At 42.7% G+C, this 17,727-nt stretch overlaps 1 protein-coding gene and 1 long non-coding RNA gene across 2 annotated transcripts in view; both read right to left on the bottom strand.

The window, feature by feature from the left end:
* The window catches only part of LOC129038414 (uncharacterized), an 84,866-nt gene that overhangs the window by 20,863 nt on the left and 46,276 nt on the right, over positions 1-17,727 (bottom strand). The gene's annotated exons all lie outside the window — the stretch shown is intronic.
* On the bottom strand, positions 6,737-10,302 carry LOC134739696 (uncharacterized). Its single transcript, XR_010126600.1, has 2 exons — positions 10,203-10,302; positions 6,737-8,118 (listed from the first exon to the last, which is right to left on the bottom strand). It is a non-coding gene; the product is annotated as an uncharacterized LOC134739696 (long non-coding RNA).

Here is a 17,727-nt window from a genome sequence, read left to right as displayed (position 1 = left end):
GCTGTGTTCATAAGGTCAAGAGTTGAAGGCCAGGCATGGAGGCTCTTGCCTGTAATCCCAGCACTTTGGGAGGCCGAGGCAGGAGGATGGCTTGAGCCCAGGAATTCAAGACCAGCCTGGGAAACACAGGGAGACTCTGTCTCCACAAAAAAATTAAAAAATAAAATTAGTCAGGTGTGGTGGCACACACTTGTGGTCCCAGCCACTCAGGAGGTTGGGAGGATCACTTAAGCCTGGGACATTGAGGCTGTAGTGAGCCATGATAGTGCTACTGCACACCAGTCTAGGTGACAGAATGAGACCCTGTCTCAAAAGAGCTGTATCCACATCCCAGGAAAGTGGTTGAAGACCTACTTTTCTCTGTAAACCTAATAAAAAATAGAGTGACAAATGTGTGTTGTGGAAAGAAATGGGGTGAGGGCTACGTAGATGCAAAACAATACATCCCCACATACGACTTGTTAATCATCCTTTTCCACCCACTTATGGGATGAATTGCATCTCCCCAAAAGATACTCTGTCCTAACCCTCAGTACCTGTGAACCTGACCTTATCTGGAATAGGGTGAGTTCACTGGTTAAGAAGAGATTATAGTGGAATAGGGTGAGTCCTCCAACCAATGACTGGTGTCCTCACAGACACAGAGGGATGATGGCCATGTAGAGATGGAGGCAGAGATTATGCTGCCACAAACCAAGGAACACACGAAGCTGCTAGAAGTGGAAACAGGCAAGAAAGAATCCTCCCTCAGAGGCTACAGAGGGATCTTGGCCCTGATAATACCTTGATCTCAACTGGCCTACATAACTGTGAGAGAATAAATTTCTTTTGTTGTAAGCCACCCAGTTAATGGTACTTTGTTACGGCAGCCCTCAGGAACTTGATATACATTTCTTTTACTGTCATAGAAGTTTTGAATCTTTTAAGTAGGTCTGTCCCCTTCCTCCCAGTGTCAACGCATGGAATTCCTCTCCTTGTGCCTTGGAAAGTGAAAGGTCTTTGAACTGGTAACGAAAGAAATCTCAGCATGAGGCCAGTTGCTATACCTCACACCTGTAATCTCAGCACTTTGGGAGGATGAGGCGGGCAGATCACTTGAGGTCAGGAGTTCTAGACTACTCTGGCCAACACGGTGAAACCCCGTCTCTACTAAAAACAAAAAAAGTTATCCTAGCTGGGCATGGTGGTACACACCTGTAGTTCCAGCTACTCAGGAGGCTGAGGCAGGAGAATCGCTTGAATCCGGGAGGTGGAGGTTGCAGTGAACCGAGATCACACCACTGCACTCTCTAGCCCTGGTGACAGAGCAAGACTCAGTCTCAAAAAAGAGAAAAAAAAAAAAGAAATTTCAGCATTATAGAATAAAAATGTTTCCCCTTCCCCCCAAACTTTAAAAAAGCAGAAGTCTGCTCATAAAATGGTCTTTGCCAATGTTATTTTTATTATAACAAAGGAATCTTGCAAGGCTACCAGATCTCAGCAATTGTCACTATGTTCTATAAAAATCACTTCCTAAAATGTCTGAATTGACTGCTTGTCTCATTTATTTGTTTCTCGTGTCATACTGCAATGGATATCTGTCGTTAGTATAAATATTTGTGCATTTTGTTGTTGTTAAAACAGCTTTTTTGGCCTGTCTTCTTCCACCTATGAGGTAATATAAAACTCATGTTTAACACTTATTTTTGTAGCAGGACAAGCCACAGACAAAACCCCTCAGACACTGAGTTAGAGAAGGAAGGTCTTTATTCAGCTGGGAGCTTCAGCAAGACTCACATCTCCAAAAACCGAGCTCCCAGAGTGAGCAATTCCTGTCCCTTTTAAGGGCTTGCAACTCTAAGGGGGTCTGTGTGAGAGGGTCATGATCGACTGAGCAAGTAGGGGTATGTGACTGGGGGCTGCATGCACCGGTAATCAGAACAGAACAGGACAGGGATTTTCACAATGCTTTTCCATACAATGTCTAGAATCTATAGATAACATAACTGGTTAGGTTGGGGGTCAATCTTTAAACAGACCCAGGGTGCAGCACTGGGCTGTCTGCCTGTGGATTTCATTTCTGCCTTTTAGCTTTTACTTTTTCATTCTTTGGAGGCAGAAATTGGGCACAAGACAATATGAGGGGTGGTCTCCTCACTTATTCACCCCCTTTGAGAATCTCACTCATTAGTGGGAGTTCTCACTTTTATTCTCACTACCCATGTCTTCTTGAAAGACAGATTGATAGTGATTCATATAGTACACTTGTGCTGAAGCATTTTGGTGAGCTAAGGTAGCGATGAAGCTTTTTATCATTTGGAGAAGTACAGATAGCAAACGAGGGAGCAGTAAGCAGGTTTCTATTAATATTATAACTCCTATTATAAGAGTTTTAAATCTTCTTAGCACTGGAAACCATTTTTCAAACACAGCCCCAGGATCAAATCCATGCCACACCTACATGGGCACATGTGCCACTTTTGTCATATTTCTAACTATGTCTTCAACTATTTGCCCTTAATCATCTATGTGTAGACAGCAATTAGTAAGGTTAAATTTCCTACAGACCCCTCCTTCAGTTGCTAGCAAGTAGTCGAGAGCCAATCCATTTTGATAAGTAGCATTTTGCATCTGAGTTTCTTGCCAGGCCAGAGTAGTCAAGGCTCTGCCAGTCTTATTAGTGATTAATTCTAAGACAGCTTGTAACCGTATGATCCGGCTGAGCATGTAAATGGGGGTCCGGTATCCCCACGAGCCATCTTGTGCCCAAGTAGCAGGCCCATAATATTGTATGATTCTCTCAGGGGGCCATTCATTATTTTTCCAATTTTCTATAGCTATGTTTTTTGTTTTTTTTTTTTCGGGAAGCCCAGGAGTTTGCCTGTCTTTATGGGCAGTAGGAAGAAAGATGGTTTAATAGTGCCAATAACACAACTACCTGCCCACTGTTCGGGTAATTTGGCATAAGCTCTATGCCCACATATCCAGTATAATCCAGTGGGGGCTGTGCAGTCCCGGTGGGACTCCGGGTGGGTCCACACAGTTTGAAACTTTGGGAATTTACTGAATGGATTTTTCTTAGTGTGGTTTGAACTCCACTAGGTGGCTGTTTTTGTAGTACTATTATACAGTTTTTGCCCAAGGCAGCTGAGTCTTCCCACAGGAAGGGTGAAGTCCTTCCGCACTCTTGTTATACAGTATTGTCTAATGATTGAGGCTTTTAGGACCCAGAAGTTATCAGGGTGATTCTTTTGAGCTGGGAATTTATCAGGAACTGGGTCTGTAGGTACTAATTCTCGTGCTTCCCATGGCCATTGATCTCCCATTACAGTTCCTCCACATACATAACATGAAGTGACATTGAGATACTGGGCTAGATGCTCAGCTAATTGCAAAAACATATTTCTTGTTTTTCCTGGAATTTCTGGTACTGGCACATTCAGTTCATCATAAGAAGGTTTGAAATACTGGCTCAGGGGAGTGTTTATAAACTTCTCCTCAAACCACCATATTTACTCGAGGATCCAGTCCAGCCCCATCTATTTCTAGGGTTATACGCTCCCCTTTTTTCCAGCGAGAATCAAGGGGGTTGGTTATTACTAGTTCTAAGGGGTTACACTGAACACTGGTACAGGAAGGGCCACTTTTCCCTTTCTGAAGGTGGACAGGATTCTTTTTATTTTTTAACCAAGTTGCCTAAATGACACAAGACCAGTATCTACATTTATTTCCACACAGTCCCAATTCATGACAAATGTACTTATTTTCTGCTATATAACCTCTTTCCTAATGAAGAGAACCACATCCTATTTCTAACTTATTACTATTAATGACAGCACAGGCATCAAATTTCAAGGTGACTTGTTTGGGCATTCCTTTTTCTTCTGTTTTGGCTAACAATGTACTCGTATCGTTTATCAGCCCCCACCAGTCCTCAGTCCTTAATCTTATTTCAAAAACTGTGGGAGGCTCGGATGGGTCATAACACACATCAGGTTGGTCATTTCTTGGGCTACCTACCTTGTATAGAATAGCATTATATAAACAAGTTCTTTTTAGCATCCCTGTACACTTATAATAACCATAAAATAGTAAGAATGTAGCAACTTTTTGTCCTACCTCAGTGACTTGATGTATACACTGGGAACAGCCCTCAGTCTGAGAAAGGTCTGTTGAATTCTTTACTGTGCAAGTCCAAATTTTAAGGAAAATGAGTCCCTTGATGAGTTTTCTCATGTTTCGGCCGTGCATGGACCAGTCAGCTTCCGGGTGTGACTGGAGCAGGGCTTGTTGTCTTCTTCAGTCACTTTGCAGGCGCTGGCGAAGCTGCCACGTACAGCTCACAGTCTACTGATGTTCAAGGATGGTCTTGGAGGTTGGGCCCACTAGAATTAACTGAGTCCAATACCTCTACTCAGTTACTTTCAACTGGCCTCTCTGATGCCAGGAGCAAGGTGGCGGGTTTTAGGGTGTTGCAAACTTCAATGGTGATGCAGGGATTTTCACATAGCAAACTTTGGTACTTGGTTAATCTAGCATTTGTTAGCCAATGATGTAGTTATTAAAGTCACTACAGCATGGGGGGCCTTTAAGTTTAGGTTTTGTGCAAGAGTTAGCTTATCCGCCTCTTGTGCTAGCAGGGCTGTTGCTGCCAAGGCTCTTAAGCATGGAGGCCAACCCTTAGAAACTCCATCTAGTTGTTTGGAGGCCCAGCCTCGGCCAGGGCCCCACAGTCTGGGTCAAAACTCCAACCGCCATTTTTTCTCTTTCTGACACATAGAGTGTAAGGGTTTTGTCAGGTCAGGTAGCCCCAGGGCTGGGGCCGACATGAGTTTTTCTTTTAACTCATGAAAAACTCATTGCTATTGGTTGTAATAGATGTAGTTTATCCAATCTACATTTTTATTAACTGTCACCCACCAAAATATTGACTCAAATCCTGCAGCTATTTGATTTTGGGCTTTAAATTGATCTGGTATTCCCTGTGGGACTCCAATTGCGTCTAAATAGATGTGAGAGTTGAAAGACCCATAAGGGGCTTCTCTTGCTTTACGATGTCTTATTTTTCCTCCCTCTGGTTGATGAAATGCCAGGGTGAAAGCGATAGCCAATTGGACTAAAGTACAAGTGCCACTCCAGTTATTTGGCAGAGTGTCCAGTAAAGGTCCACCACCATACCACCACACATCCACTTGGGGATGAACAAGGGCTGACTGATTGATAAGCTCCTGAAAATTCTTAAGCTCACTGCATCCCTTCAGGTCTCCAAGGAATGCTAAGTTTCCTCCCTGTCATGAGAGACAAGAAGTGAACTTAGCTTTGGGAGATGGAAGCTGGATGGCCCTCGGGGGTTGACCTGCAGGGTGCTGGACTTTGGGATATAGCAGAGAGAGCTTGGCACGACTTATTACTCCAGGCCATAGAATCCTGGAAAACAGTTACCATGAAGCCCATGCCTGGTCAACGGGAGGACCGCCTTAGTGGAAAGGGGACAATCTGGGCCTCTGGCCTGCCATGTGCACAAGCATAACAATTGGTTTTGTTTAATGTGTGGACAGAATATTTGATCCATTCCAACTAAGCATTTGCATCTTGGTATCCTGCTTAATTATCAAAGTTTGTTATAAGTCTTTAACTTCTATGATCCTCTAGTAAAATGAATGTATGATTTTAGGAAATTACAAAAACCAGTTGGGGCAGTCCATCCTTGCTCTTTAGTGGTCCACACAACATTGGACCAACTATGGCATAAAAGCTCTACATCGGGGGGCAAGACTCCTGGTTGACACTGGGGTCTTTATTGAAATCTCTCTGGATTAAATGGTCTCAATTTACTAAGGCCCAGTCTGAGGAGAATCAGGAGGGACAGAGGTACTTTTCTGAAGTAGAGAGATGTCTTTGACTTGGCAAGTCCCCACAGGGTATAACAAGGCAAGCATTAAATTCAATAGTTTGAGGCAAAATTGACTTGGTTATGTTAATAACTAGATGGTCAGAAATAGAGTGAGGAAAGAAGAAAGAGTAATAGAATAGATGAAGGAGTTAAATTTTTCTTAGCTTTAGTTTGGCAGGGTTTTCCCCTGGGACTATGGCCCACGACTTGGACGGGGTGGCACTTTCTTGACTCGGGTGTGATGAGTCCATCCCTTTTTCACCGTATGAACAACAGTCTTGGTGGTTAGCAGCACAAGGTAGGGTCTTTCCTAGGCTGGCTCAAGTTTTCCTTCTTTCCACCCTTTGATGAGAATATGATCTTCAGGCTGGTGCTGGTTTACCAAAAATTTTAGGGGTAGTACATGTGCTAAAAGACTTTTAGTTTTGAGGGAAAGGAAAGTGGAAGATAAACCAAGTATATAACTTTTAAGAAGTTGACCTTTTGTTTTAAATGTGGGGACATCAGCAGTGGAGTTTATAGTCCTTGGTGCCTTCTTACTGAGAAATTTCCTTTAGCACCTATTTTTATTAGTTTTTAGACCAAAGAAAGTCAAATGCCATTTTATATTTGACAACGCTTCTTGTATGTTTATACCAGATAAGCTAGATTTCACCTTTATATTAGTGTGTTGTTAATGTTAAATTTGGTTTTAATAAAACTTTGTAGACATATTTATTTGATTTTTAATGTCTGACCATAAGGTAAGATTTTTATAGACTTTTTTTAACCTTTTATAATTTTTGTTAAAGAACAGGTTAGTGCTTTAAGAAAAACCCATTGTGTTTTATTTTAGTGTTCAGTTCACAGAAAAACTGGATGATACCCCTTAACTTCAGCCAATATGTTTAGACACAGAATTTTCTTTACAATTAAGGTTTCAAAACTTGCTTAAACCTTCAAAACAATTTTTGTAACCTTTTAATGTAGGTAAAAATCCACATTCTTATGCATCCTGTTAATCTTTTTACCAAAGGTATATTTTACTTTCCTTACATACCTTGCACATAAACTATTTATTCAATAGTTTTACATTTAGGAGGCCTAATTACTTTTAAATTATACAACATTTCTTGCATAAATTTATTTTTCTAACACACATTTTTTTCATGACTTTCACAGACAATTCTTTTACATGCCTCAACTTTCTGACTTATTGCAAACATCCCTTTCTGTAAACAACTAGTTAGTTTATCTCAGGACAAGGATTTTCCATATAACATTCTTTTTTATATAAATTCTGCCTCCTTTTTATTTCCTTTTTTTTTTCCGAGGATGACAACCATTCTTTTCCAAAGAGAACTTCCTTTATGTCTGTGGACTAGACTGTCTAAGGTCACAAGATTAGAAGTTACTATAATACATGTTACACTGTTAACTTTTAGCAAACTTTACTTTTGTTGAAAACCTTGTAAGTTTTGGATTTCAATTATCCTTTGCTATTAATAAGACCTTATTTAGTCCAAATTAACTTAGAATTGGTATAGATGGCTTTTTTTTTTTTAATTACCTGGGAGGAACCATCTATCCTCCTGTCCTGAAGGGAACCCCTCCTAGGTTTGGTCAGAGCTTTGTATGGTAATTAAGATTTAGATCCCCTGTTAGGAAACCTGCTGTGTTAAGAGAATTTTCAGTGGTTAATGTTAAATCATCTTTTTTTTTTTCTTCCTTAGGATACCTCTGAACTGGTGAGGTGTGCTCACAATGAGGTTTCCTCTAAAAGTTATTTTTTTACTTTCTTCTGTTAGCAAAACAGTTGCCGCTACAGATTGAATGCATCTGGGCCATCCGCGGGTTACTGGGTTAAGGATTTTTGATAGGAAGGCCTTAGTGCTTTTGGAATATGCCCTGACAACAAAGTGCCAGTTCCTTCCCGGTGTTCAGCCACTGCGTTGATCCTCCACGAGGGCCTGCCACGCGCTGCTCTGGCGAGGCGTTCCACCCGGGCAATTGCCTACCCGGAAGCGCTCTCCAGATCTGTGTCGCTCAAACAGGCTGGAGTTCCCCCTAGGGATGCTCCACAGGGCAGGCCTAAGCCACCTAAGGGGCTGCCTCGACCGTCCCTTAATCACCTCTCTCTCCAAAAACCAGCTCTCTGAGTGAGCAATTCCTGTCCCTTTTAAGGGCTTACAACTCTAAGGGGGTCTGCATGAGAGGGTCGTGATTGATTGAGCAAGCAGGGGGTACGTGACTGGGGCTGCAAGCACCTGTAATCAAAACAGAACAGAACAGGACAGGGATTTTCACAATGCTTTTCCACACAATGTCTGGAATCTATAGATAACACAACCTGTTAGGTCAAGGGTCGATCTTTAACCAGACCCAGGGCACGGTGCCGGGCTGTTTGCCTGTGGATTTCATTTCTCCCTTTTAGTTTTTACTTTTTCTTTCTTTGGAGGCAGAAATTGGGCATAAGACAATATGAGGGGCAGTCTCCTCCCTTAATTTAAACAAAATATTCAAAGTCCTACCTCAAGTAAGTTGGCAAATATTAATAAAGTTATGGCATAGAAAATAAAAATGATTGTAAAAGGTGTAAAGATATTTCTGTGGGGAAAACATTTGTTTATTAGTTATCAGTTAAAATTCTGTGAAAAATAACCAGTAGAGATCCTAAAGTACCCAGGGGCTAATAATAAGAAGGGAGGAACACCCTCTCGCTCCCTCCCATTACCTCCCCGGAAGGGAAGAGGAAGAGGGTGACTCCAGGAGAGCTGTGATCTCCCCTCCCCATATGTCCACATATACCTGACCTCCCCTCCCCAAAATATACACCCAATACCTCTCCCATATATACATATTTATCTGACCTCTCCACAAATATATACCTAAACTTTCTCTATATATCCACATATACCTAACCCTCTCACACACATATAGCTGACCTCCAGTGGAGGAAAATGGGGAAGAGAGAAGAAGTTATCAAAGGATAAATCTAGGTCATACTCAGAAATGTGAAAAATAAAAACCACAAGCACAAAAAAAACCCACAAAAAATAGAAATTGATGAATTTGTTTGTGTGAAAATTAAGAATTCCAGTTCAATGAAGGATCCCATGGATAAAGTTAAGACACCACTGTAAGGATGGTAGAGAATTAAATGTCTGAATCAGACGAAAGGATGAGTAATTACAATGCACAAGGCCAAGAAGAACAAAACAGAAACTCCACATAAAAAATGTACGAGGCCGCGCGCAGTGGCTCATGCCAGTAATCCCGGCGCTTTGGGAGGCCAGGGCGGGACGATCAGGAGTTTGAGACCAGGCTGGCCAACATCGTGAAACCCCATCTATACAAAAAATACAAAAAATTGTCTGGGCGTGGTGGTGGGTGCCTGTAATCCCAGCTACTTGGGAGGCTGAGGCAGGAGAATTGCTTAAACCCAGGAGGCGGAGGTTGCAGTGAGCTGAGATCACACCATTGCACTCCAGGCTGGGTGACAGTGTAAGACTCCGTCTCAAAAAAAAAATATATATATATATATATATATGAAATAAATGAACAAGAAATTTAGATACAGGAAAATCCAAAGCACTTGGTAATGAAAGAAAGGTAAAGTGATGTGTCCTTTTGCATTTAAAAGAGAGCATTAACAAATTAGAGAGCTAAATAATGCTCAGTATTGGTGTGGATATGGAGACTCAGGAATCCTCATGCACTGCTGATGGGAGTGGACACTGGGGCTTTAACTCCATTTCTGGAAATGTTTTCCAAATATCATCTCAAACATATCCCATAAAGGTGACAGGAAGGTGTGGGCAGACTGATCTCCTTCACTGAGAGAGTTGGAGGTAAAATGAAGTCACTGCACAACATAGAGTTGGAAGCAATGGATTAGACGTCCACATCGTTACCTGGAAGAATCCATAAGACACACACACACACACACACCTTTGCGTATATTGTTCCTGGCAGGTAGGCATGGAGGTTTAGAGGCTTTCTACATCACACCTACTGCACACAGTAAATGGCCAGGCTGAGCACTGACTTCCATGAAGGGAGATTGAAGGTAAGAGATTGAAGATTGTTCTCTGGCCTGGGACCCTGCAACTGAATATGCAGAAAAAAGTACACCCCGCCACCCCGCTTCCCATCTTTCCTACCTGATTAGAATAGCTTTTTCAGAAAACTTTGGCCAGGGTTTGTGGCTCACATCTGTAATCCCAGCACTTTGGGAGGCTGAGGCGGGCGGATCATCTGAGGTCAGGAGTTCCAGGCCAGCCTGGCTGACATGGCGAAACCCCGTCTCTACTAAAAATATAAAAAATTAGCAGGGCATGGTGGTACACACCTGTTGTCCCAGCTACTCGGGAGCCTGAGGCAGGAGACTCACTTGAAGCGCGGAGATGGAGGTTGAAGTTAGCTGAGATCGTGCCACTGCACTCCAGCCTGGGCAACAGAATGACACTTTGTCTCAAAAACAACAACAAAACCCACCAAAACTTTAAATCTACCTATGGCCAAATGCCTGCTAAAATGAGCACCCGAGAAGCAGTGTTCAGGAAAGTCAGATGCATACCCTAAAATTAGATGCAATGTTGGCTGGTCACAGTGGCTCACGCCCTGTAATCCCAGTCCTTCTTGGGAGGCTGAGGCGACAGATCGCTTAAGCCCAGGAGATCGAGACCAGTCTGGACAACATGGTGAGACCGTGTCTCTACAAAAAAGTACAAAAATGAGCTGAGAGCGGTGACGTGCACCTGTAGTCCCAGCTGCTCAGGAAGCTGAGGTGGGAGGATCTCTTGAACCCAGAAGGCGGAGACTGCAGTGAGCCGAGATCATGCCACTACACCCCAGCCTGGATGATAGAGCCAGACCCCCATCTCCAGAAAAAAAAAAAAAAAAGAGAGAGAGAGATGCGATATTTAGGGTTCAACAAGACTGAATTTCTGACTCCTTTCCCTACCTCGCCAGCATGTTAGATTCTGGGTCCTTCATCCCAACCCCCTGTTCATGCCATAGCCACCCTGTGGTACCAACTTTGAGAGCCTGGATCTTCATCCCCTCATGATAATGAGTGTCCCATTCAGGTCTCCATACTCAGCTTGGCAAGAGTGTCTGTCTTCTCCTTATGGGACCGTCACATTCACCCAGCACTGACAGGTTCCATTCCCACTAGGGTGGCACCCTATATGGTCTGAGTCCAGGCCTTCCTGGTCCCTCAGTAAGCTCAGCATGGTAGCACAATCGAAAAGGGCTAGGCACGGCAACACCATTTCCCACCAAGAGGTCTGATGGCTGATCACATAGACTGAAGGAGATTCTGAAGAGCAGAGGTGGAATGAAGAATGAATCCTGGGCTCTGCTCTTCCTAGGCCTGTCTTCCTCCCTCCCGAGATGTTAGATAACTCATGAGAGCCAGAAACCAACTGCAGGCTGGCCTCAGGCCCTTAGGTAGTGCTTCAGCCTCAGCCGTCCACATTCTAGGTACCCTCATATTATAGGTTGAAGTATGCATTCTCACAAAAATAAAGTTGTTGAAGTCCTAACCACCAGTACTGAAATGGGAAAAGTTCCCTTGTCCCACTCGCACGGCATGTGATGGGGGTGTGGCTAATTTCTTCAGTGCCTGGCTGCTCAAACCTCTAGGGGAACATAAAGATGGGCAGGTTGTGGGTCTCCAACCCCATGACCCCACGACAGTGTCTAGGGTTGAATGTTTACAGCTCCTGAAGCCACAGTGGGTGTGTGTTACAGGGTGCTCTTTTAGTTTTGCCATTTATAGGCAGCTGGTGTTAACCAGCTCAATCAGACCATCTACCTTGTCCCAAGGACAGAAGGCTTTCTGTATCCCAGGTTCTTGCCTTGGTGTATCAGAATAAATCAGACCACACCTGGGCTGAGAGAAAGAGTGCAAGGTTTTAAGTGGAGGTAGTTCTCAGCAGTTGGGCAAAGCCAAAAGTGGATGGAGTGGGAAAGTTTTTCCTTGGAGTGGCCCAGGCTCTCCTCCAACCACCCCAGCCAAATTCTGCCTCATTTTGCCAGGCAAACGTTTGTTGTGTGTTCTTCTGCCAGTGTGCTCCCCTGGACAGCCAGCTACTCGTGTCTTGTGGCAGGCCAGGGGAGGTCTTGGGAAATGCAACATTTGGGCAGGAAAACAAAAATGCCTGTCCTCACTGTGGTCCCTGGGCACAGGCCTGGGGGTGGAGACCTAGCCGGGGACCACGCCCTTCCCTTCCCCACTTCCATATAATTTTAAAGGGACCACACCCTTCTCTTCCCAGCACTTTCCCCCTCCTGTATCAGTACCTCTGAATGTGGCCTCATTTGGAAATAGGGTCTTTGCACTTGATCGGTTAAGATAAGAGTGGGCTCTAACCCAACATAAAGGGTGTCCTTATAAAAAGGAGAAATGTCGTACACAGAGACTGACACCTATAGAGAGAAAATGTGGTGAGTAGACACAGGGAGAATCACCATTCAAGTCAAGCTGTGAGTCTGGGGATACCAGAAGCTGGGAGAGAAACCTGGAACAGATTATCCCTCATTGCCTTCAGAAGGAATCAAACCTGATGATACTTTGATTTCAGACTTCCAGCTTCCAGACTGTGTGACGATAAATATCTGTTGTTAAGCCAACGAGTTTGAGGTACTTTGTTACTGCAGCCCCAGAAAACTAATACAATAGGTACTATGGACTGAATTGTGTCTCCCTTTCCCAAAATTCATATGTTGAAACCCTAACCCCCAGTGTGATGGTACTTGGAGCTGGGGCCTTTGGGAAGTCACTGTATTTAGACAAACTCATCAGGATGTGTCTCTCACGATGAAATTCATGCCCTTATTAAAAGAGACAACAGGCCAGGGTGCGGTGGCTCATGCCTGTAATCCCAGCACTTTGGGAGGCCGAGGTGGGTGGATCACCTGAGGTTGGGAGTTTGAGACCAGCCTGGCCAACATGGTGAAACCCCATGTCTACTAAAAATACAAAAATTAGCTAGGTGTGGTGGTGCACACTTGTAATCCCAGCTACTTGGAAGGCTGAGGCAGGAGAATCCCTTGAACCCAGGAGGTGGAAGTTGCAGTGAGATCACACCACTGTACTCCAGCCTGGGTGACAGAGACTCCATCTCAAAAAAAAAGAAAAAGACAATAGAGCCAGGTGCTGCAGCTGATGCCTGTAATTCCAACACTATGAGAGGCTGAGGCAGGAGGCTCGCTTTAGCCCAGGAGTTCAAGACCAGCTTGGACAAAATAGTGAGACCCCATCTTCTAAAAATTTAAAAAATGAACTGGGTGTGGTGGTACACATCTGAGGCCCCAGCTACTCTAGAGGCTGAGGTGGGAGGATTACTTGAGCCCAGGAGGAGGCTGCAGTAAGCCACTGCTGTCCAGCCTGGGCTACACAAGAACCTGTCTCGGGAAAAGGAGAAAACAGAGAGACCTCTTTTTCTCTCCTCCTTCTCTCCACTGCCTAAGCCCTACAAGCACAAAGAGGACACCACATGAGCACATAGTGAGAAGGCTGCCACCAACAAGTCAGGAAGAGAGCGTTCACCTAGAAACTGAATTGGCCAGCACCTGGATCTTGGACTTCTGAGTTTCCAGAACTGTGAGAAAGTTATTTTTTTTAGCGACTAAGTCTATAGTATTTTGTTACGGCAGCTCAAGGTAACTAACATAGTAGAAGGGATGAATTGTGGAGCTCACAAGTCCACACCTCCAGAAAAAGGCTTCCCTGAAAATTAGTCTGAGCAAAATTCGAAGAATTATTTTTAAGAAATTTTAAGGGATCTGACAAGTTTGCAAGAGCTAGAGAATGCTTTACAATATGATAATAGAATGCTCTGTGATGACAGAAATCTTTCCACACTGTTCAAAACTAGCTACTGGCCACTTGTGACTATTGTGCACTTGAAATGTGACTGGTGTCTGAGGAGCAAAATGTTTCATTTTACTTAATTTTAATTCATTACAATAGCTACATGTAGCTAGGGGCTACTGGATTGAACAGCACAGCTCGAGTCTTTTAGAGGGAAACAGGACTCACCAAGGTGGATGCTGGTGGCCAAGCAGCAATGGCAGGTAGTACACACACAAGAGGCAGATGATACAACACATTCTCCCCAAACCTGGAGATAAGCTCACCCCACAATCCCGCCACTGAAATAGACTTTATGTTACCAATGTGCATTTTTACATCCTTTTCCATACAGAAAGATCATTCGACAAGTACTATGGTACTTAAAAAACAATATTCAATTCATTATTATGACAAAATTAAATTAACAGCTCTTCCTTAAACTTTTAAATTCAATTTACAATGCTCACTATTGGCATTTATTAATCTACCAATTTTTTCCCATAGAACCCATAGAACTAACAATCTACCAAATTTTTAACATTCGTTTTTGGCAAGGCTTTTGCAAGTTGATGAACTTTAAGGAAAAATCTTAATAATTGCAATTTTTAAATCTGACATACTGGACTTTTAAAGTATCCAATTGACTAATGAACAAAACTGCTCCAAATTTTTCAATTCTTAAAAATCTTAAGACAATACTTAATATGGCAAATCTTAACTTCTTAAACTTTGTAAGAATGCTTATCAACTTAGATTGGTATAAAGTTGTGTTAAAAATCACAGGATACATCATCTCAGCTATAAGTTTTCATGAGTTGAGTTTTTACAATCATTTGAAATGCTTAGAATAGGAAATATGTATAAATTATTTAACATAAAATATTGTTGCAAAACCTCTGGAGTGTCAGTTTCTCTGGCCAGACTTTATGCTGCAGCACCTTTGCCTGAGTTCTTGTCCTGCATCCAGGAAGAATTAGGTACAGAGGCAAGAGTAAAGAAGATTAGTTTTCCAGTAGTTCAGCTCACCTAGTTAACTCCTGTTCACAATCTTCAAAGTTATCAGAAACCTGTAATCGAGGGTTACAATCCGTCCTTTGAAGAGTTTCAAAACAAGACAACATTTGTCTATGAGTGTTAAAATTTCCTAAGGTAGTCACAGTCAAAAACACAATTGACAAAGAAATTTAGTCACCTCTGTGATTTACAATAGCCTAACACAATGACTCTAATTATAACTGACGACACAAACTCAGATATCAGAACTCTAGAAATCCCATATAATTTTGGAACACACATTCACAGTTTTCACTAAAATATAACCTGAAGATCAAATACCACCTTACTTCAACAATCCTATATAACTAAACATGTCAAATGATCTTGTTTACCTCTCCTTTGGATACTCCAGGGGCCCTCTGTAGCATCCAAAAGTTAGGGGTTAGCAAAGACAATTTTCAAGCTGTAAAGGCTCAAAACACTCAATGAACCTCTAGTCATATCTCTTCTCTACTCACTAAATGCTAGTAGCACCTCTCAGTTTTGGCTAAGCTGGGAGGATCTCTTGAGCCTAGAAGTTTGGGGACGCAGTGAGCTATGATTATGCCACTGCACTCCAGCCTGGGCAACAATGCAAAATCCTGTCTCAAAAACAAAAACAAAAAACAAATTGCCTATGCTGTGGTTATCTCACAATTAATAAAAAGGAAAAAAAAGTATGCAGTCTCTGTAGGTCCTTGGGGTTTGTTGGAACTCAGAAAACAATACCCCAAAATAAAGGCTGCAGAAGCCAAAGTTTTTCTCTGATCTTCTCCTGCCCTCCTGTCTCTGAGTCCCATTCTCCCCGGAGTCTAGCTACATAAATGAGAATTCCTCTTCCTCAAGTTAGGTCATAAAAATCAAAACACCTTTTCCCCAGAGCCAGCCATAAAACCTAAAAATATTACTCTAACTTTCCCTCTGTTTTTCTGTGTAAAAACTGGCCACAAAGAAATTATCTGAACTACCTTATTTGATCGTAGATCACCAGACCGCATTCCAGAGAGGATCCAGAAGGAAGGAAGGCTGCACAGAGAGGCCAAGAAGAATCTAGACAGACAGGCCTTGCTGGGTTTCCCTACTCCATTCATTAGCAATCCTGTTTCTACACGGCAGCCCATACTTTGTTGAATCTAAAAAATAAAAATGGACAATTTCCCCTGTACACATTAATACACATTAATAAATTGGATATAAATTGGATAATTTATTAATGTACACATTTATAAATTGGATAATTTATTAATGTACACATTAATAAATTGGATGCGGCCAGGCGCAATGGCTCACGCCTGTAATCCCAGCACTTTGGGAGCTGAGGCAGGCAGACCACGAGGTCAAGACCACCCTGGCCAACATGGTGAAACCCCGTCTCTACTAAAAATACAAAAGTTAGCTGGGCGTGGTGGCGCATGCCTGTAGTCCCAGCTACTTGGGAGGCTGAGGCAGGAGAATTGCTTGAACTCGGGAGGTGGAGGGTGCAGTGAGCCGAGATTGTGCCACTGCACTCCAGCCTAGTGACAGAGAGAGACTCTGTCTAAAAAATAAAAAATAAAATAATAATAATAATAATAAATTGGATGCATTTTATCCTATTAATCTTCCTCTTTTCGGTGGTTTTCAGCGACTCTTCAGAGGCCAGAGAGTAAGTTTTCCCTTAGCCCTTACAAGTTCTTATGTTTAATTTGTTACTCTCATTTAAGACATAATTAAAGTGGCTTCTCCATGAAGATTATTTCTGCATCCATTATTTGGTAAGATTGGCCATTTTCTCCTTTGATCTCTACTTCACACTGACCCACATAAAACATCACTGCCTGTTTTTTTTTTTTGTTTTTTTTTTGAGACGGAGTCTTGCTCTGTTGCCCAGGCTGGAGTGCAGTGGTGCAATCTCTGCTCACTGCAAGCTCCGCCTCCCGGGTTCACGCCATTCTCCTGCCTCAGCCTCCCAAGCAGCTGGGACTACAGGCACCCGCCACCAAGCCCGGCTAATTTTTGTATTTTTAGTAGAGACGGGGTTTCCCTTTGTTAACCAGGATGGTCTCGATCTCCTGACCTCGTGATCGGCCCGCCTCAGCCTCCCAAAGTGCTGGGATTACAGGCGTGAGCACACCGCGCCCGGCCCCGTTTTTTTTGTTTTTTGCATGTCTTTTCCCTTTTACTGTAAACTATTCCCACTACCACCGTAGTTATCATTTCTACTGCTTAATAATTGTTTTGGGGAAGTGAATGAATCAACCCACATGAGTTTCTTGTCTATTTGACAATTTATTCTCTTTAGGAATAGTATTAACTCCTAAGGTCCTGGGAGCCAGACTCTGTACTTGGCTGCTCCGGGGTCCTACTTCAGTTTCCCAGCTTCTTAGTACTGTCACTGTCAATTGTGGGTAATAATTATTTTTGTCCATCAAAAGACTCTGTATGTGAATGAGTTTTGAAATCTGCTGAGTAATACAGTGTCAACCCAGTTAATGATTTGCCAGGCGGCTTGATCAGCGGCTGTCCCACTACCGGCATTTTGATTTGGAGCGTCATCTAGTGTCTGCAAGCACAAACAACATCCCGCATTGTAAATGCCTTTGGCTACAGAGATTGAAACCAAAGCAAACCTATGTTTTGAATTGTTATTCTTCAGCAGTTCCGCTAGCCTTGAAAAATCTAAAAGTTAAAAAAAAGCTTTATATTTCATTCTCTGCCTAAACTCTTTAAAATTGCTAGTCGACAATTAGATATTTTCAATTTAATGAAATTTTTTTTTTTTTTAGTTCACAGATTAATACACAACGGGGGAGGGTTCTTATTCTGTTGGACTTTTATATAACCTCCACTTTAGTGCAGTCTGCTTTATGGGGTCTTGTTTGAGGTGTGTGTGTGTTTAAGGGAATGTGGTTTACAATCAAAATATTGGGTTGCTCTTAGGCACACTGTAAAGTCACAAACCTGTATTCTTATTGATACATAATGATTAATAACATTA

Source organism: Pongo pygmaeus, chromosome 5 (assembly GCF_028885625.2).
Source record: "Pongo pygmaeus isolate AG05252 chromosome 5, NHGRI_mPonPyg2-v2.0_pri, whole genome shotgun sequence".
Classification (NCBI taxonomy): Eukaryota; Metazoa; Chordata; class Mammalia; order Primates; family Hominidae; genus Pongo; species Pongo pygmaeus.
The sequence above is the reverse complement of the archived record's forward strand: the minus strand, read 5'-3'. Positions and strand labels throughout refer to the sequence as shown.